The sequence below is a fragment of the Arachis stenosperma genome, chromosome 1 (assembly GCF_014773155.1).
Source record: "Arachis stenosperma cultivar V10309 chromosome 1, arast.V10309.gnm1.PFL2, whole genome shotgun sequence".
In the NCBI taxonomy this organism is placed as follows: Eukaryota; Viridiplantae; Streptophyta; class Magnoliopsida; order Fabales; family Fabaceae; genus Arachis; species Arachis stenosperma.
This window is the reverse complement of record NC_080377.1, coordinates 12,328,673-12,333,316: the sequence shown is the minus strand read 5'-3', so window position 1 is coordinate 12,333,316 and position 4,644 is coordinate 12,328,673. Positions and strand designations below refer to the sequence as shown.

The 4,644-nt window shown below is 33.4% G+C and overlaps 1 pseudogene; it reads right to left on the bottom strand.

Annotated features, from left to right (window-relative positions):
• LOC130975344 (uroporphyrinogen decarboxylase 1, chloroplastic-like) lies at positions 1–1,850 on the bottom strand (annotated as a pseudogene).
• Between the last annotated feature and the right edge of the window lie 2,794 nt (positions 1,851–4,644).

Sequence of the window (4,644 nt, the reverse complement as noted above, 5' to 3'; positions counted from 1 at the left end):
TCAACAAAGTTGGTGTGGTAACTCAGCTTGAGTGGACTCTCTTGGCTTCAATGGCAACTGCTCCACATAAAGAACTAGAAAAAATCTTAAATCTGATCTTCGATCTGCCATATCCACAGTCCAGTCCAGCCCAATAACATCAACTCCAGTATCTTTCATACGCTCAAGAAGGCCACCATTTCCATTTATATAAAGAACAATCGGTGTCTCAGGGCATCTTTTCTTGACCAAATCTACAATCTGGATGTTTAGAAATCAGTACATGGCAAAAGAGGAAAAAATATGGAACAATAGCATCTTGCGCCCAACGTTCAATTCGCAAATATTTTATGTTTCATAAATTATGATGATGCACTAACAGCAACATAGTTTCAATTAAATAAAAAAGTTTGTAGGTGTAGCCTCTGATTTGGACTTTCTCTCCGAAATTCAGAAGACCAAGATCAACATCCAGTGAGCTTATTTACCACTCGATGCTTACAAATTACAAGCTCTTAGCTCATCTTATTATTTACCAACCAAATGACAATCATGAGAGCTTGGAACAAAACAATAATTAACATAAAACAAAACCTGTAATCATTGCAAACCTTTGAAAGCGACACATGGTTTGTCTAGTTCAAAGATTCAACTAAACAAATAAGCAAAAGTTGAAATACATACACTTAAGCTTGCTATGACATGGATCCCAAATAGAATAGTTTGAAAAATTAGAACACAATTTCAATAAGATGAAAATAAATGGGAACTATTTCTATATTACCTCTTTGATATAAGCATTTGACCAGCGTTCCCACATATCAGGTGGTAGTTGTCCACCCCATGAATCAAATATTTGTATGCAGTGAGCCCCAGACTCCACATGGAAAACAACATAATCTGCTATTGCTTGCGCCAAATGAGAGAGCAGAGTCTGCAATAAATGTGGTGCTGTATGGCACATACTCTTAATGGTTGTATAGGTGCGTGTTGTACCCCCTTCCACTATATATGTTGCTATTGTCCAAGGTGCTCCCATGAAACCTAAAACGGAAGCATCACCACCAACCTAAGTAAAAAGCAATAAGTAAGGAAAACGGCTCCTTTGAAGGATAGCCATGATATATAGAAGCGGTAATGCAACTAGGTTTACCTCCTTGCGCAGTATCTTGAGTGAATCTCCAATAAAACTGAGCTTTTCCAGGTCAATTGGATGCAGAGCCTTTAGTCCCTCCTTAGAACGTATTGGGGACTAATAACAGGACCCCTTACGTCTTCAATGTCGAATTCGACCCCAAATGCAGGAAGAGGCGTACGGATGTCAGAGAAAATGATCACTCCATCAGGCCTAAAGGCATTCCAAGGCTGCAAAGAAATTTCCACTATGAGATCAGTTGTCTTCGACCTCTCTCGAAAGGATGGATATTTCTCAGCAAGCTTTCTGTAAACAGCCATGTACCTTCCCGCCTGGCGCATCATCCATGCTGATGGCCGACTAACAGGTTCTCCTCTAGCAGCCTTCACCAGCAGAGGATCTGAAGACAAAATCACCACAAAAATCATGAATTTCTCTTGCTTAAATGAAAAAGACTCAAAAATACCTGAATTACCCTCTCCTAGAACCCTATAACAATTTGCACCACTATCTAAAGCAACAAATTTGTTAAAACCGAATGCTATTAGAAACCAGCAACATCACCTTTATTATCACACAGATAAAGTAGCTACATTACCACTTCAAAAAATAAATGAACTGAAAGAAAAATAAAAAAGAAAAAGAAGTTAAATTGAACAAAATGAAGAGCATAATGAGAAGAAGGAAAAGCTGTGGTACCGGAAGAAGAGGCAGAGCAAGTGACGGAGAAGTGCGGTTTTGGGCTGAAAGGGAGTGAAAGTGTAGCGTTTAAGGAATTAGAATGTGGAAACAAAGTAAAAGAAAAGAACAAATTGAGCAACTTGTACCTGAAAGGAACTTTTGAAGAGTAGCACAAGCTTCCTTCCACGCTGGCCTTTCAAGGATACAAACTTAATTAAATTTGGACGTTTCAATTACAAACACAACATGGAAACCAATTATTGTCCTATGCAAGAATTTAGCCATATACTTGACCATTAAAAAAACTTCTCATCATCAGATTGCACAAGCAGCGGTAGATTCAAAGGAAAAAATGCACAAATTATTGTCCTATGCAATGAATATGAAAGTAAAAGAACTAAACCACATTGTCAAGCTACCAATAATAATGAATAACTGACCTTTGCCAATGATCAGACCAAGCTGCTTCAATGTAAGTATATGTCTAGTTTGGTGAAATTGAGTATGAGGGCAATTGGAATCGAAACAAAATCAGAGCAGCATTACCAGAGAAACAGTTACATACTAAATCAATCTTAAAATCAAAATAAAATCACAACAGCATTTCTAAATAACCAGTTACCAAATCAACATCAGAACAGCATTATACCAAATCAACATTAAAATCAATATTAGGCGACAACAAAGAAACTAGCAGGGTAAAGCTCACCAGGACAGTGGCGAGTTGCAGCAGAAACAGAGTGGCGATCCAGACACCAACGGCGGCACACAGCTCAATGGCAACGGCGAACCCAACCCCGCCAGTGACGGCTTGGCAGCAACAGAGGCAACCTCCTCCTCCCTCATCGTGTTTCTCTCTCTGCGTGAACCCTTTCTCTCTCGTCGAGCTCCTCAGTGGCGGCAGTGATGGGAGGTGCAACGGCGACGACGAGCTTGACGGTCAGGACCTTCAGCGGCGGTGATGGAGTCTTCGACGATGGTGGCTACTTCTCCTCTCTCGCGCGCATTCTTCTCCGTCTCCACACCCTTCGTTTCGCGCGACGATGGCGGCTGCTCCACGGAACGGCGGCGACAGGCGGGCAGGGCGTAGCAACGGCGCGCTCTTCTCCCTTTCCTTCCCTTCTTCATCCCTGATTCCCCCTTCTCTTTTTTTCCTTTTCTTTCTTTCCCCCTTTCTTTTTGTTTCGTCTTCTGTTTCGTTTTGTTAATGTGTGTTTAGGGATTCACGGTAACAAATTTTGGAATTTTTTAAAATTAGGGTTTTATTTGGTAATTTTAGAATTATGATAAAATATATATGAGTAATATAATAATTTTATAAAATATTTGAGATAAAATAATAATTTAGAATTTAAATTTAATATTGTAAAAATAATTTTTAAAATGTTTATTCATCAATATATTAATGAGTTAAAATAATTATTTTTAATTTAAATTATAAAATAAATTATTAATCACATTTTATAAAATATAATTTTAAACTTAAAAATATTAATTATTTAAATTAAATAATATAACCTTTCATCATTTTTTATCGTTAGAACTTTAATTTTAAGTTATATGAAATAATCAATTAATAAAAATTACACAAAAATATTAATTAACTTAACTCCAAATATTAATAAAACTAATTTAATTATTCTTAATAGATTAGTTTATAAAATAAGGAGTTCAAATTAATAATAAGTCATAACTTTTTCATAATAAAAGTTACTTAAATTAAATTGTACAATTCTTTTTTATTTTTCAATTATTAAAATTATACAAAATATTCCATTATAATAAAATTACTTAAGAATATTTATTTATTCAAAATGAATTTATCTCTGAATCTCTTTAATTATTTTCTAATAGAATAATTTCTAAAATTATAAAGTTTAAATTTAATAAGATAAAATCCCAATTTATTCATATTTAGATTTTCAAAAATGCAAGATGTTACGTTATATATTTATAACAAGAATATATAATATTTGTTAAAATTTATTTTAATTTTATTTTTTCTAAAAATAATATGTGTTATATACTGATAACAATAGTTTTTAAGTATTTTATAAATTTAGTATTTATAGAAAAAATTGTTTAAATTTGTATGATTATTTATAATTATTTTTATATATATCTTTTAATTTGTATAATTATTTATATAATATTAGAAAATTATTGTTTGATAAACAATTGTTGTAATGGTTATAAAATCGTTCTTTAAAATAGTCAAAGAGAACGGTTTTATTTTGTTGCTATAATGTAATGAAAAATTGAACTTTATCAGCAACACTGTAAAAACTGTTGTCTGAAACCATCTAATAGAACGGTTTTAAAGTGTAGCATTTTGGCAACGGTTTTTATGCGTTTCTTTTGTACAATTATTTAAACAACAATAAAAAAGCGTTGCTTAAAAACAAATCATAGTAACGGTTATAAAACCGTTCTTTAAAATAGTCTAAGAGAACGGTTTTAATTTGTTGCTATAAAATAATGAAAAATTGAATTCAACAGTAACACTACAAAAAACTGTTGTCTAAAACTATCTTAGAGAACGGTTTTAAGGCGTTGCAAAATTTGGCGTTTCTAAAGCCCATATTTGTTGTAGTGTTTGTTGAGGATGATCCAAATTTTTAAATTACTGTGAATAAGGGAAAGGTTCTAGTTGAAGGTCGTAATATACAAATCAAACTAAATAAATTTATTTACAGGCATTCTTTCCTCAAATCCAGAGTAGCATAGCTATAGGAAACCACAAGATGTAGCTATAGGATGTTAGGATTAAATGTCTATGGTAATTACATGCCAAACTCTGCTGGCATGGATAAATTGTACAAGTTGGCATTTTTTAAGATATTTTTGTT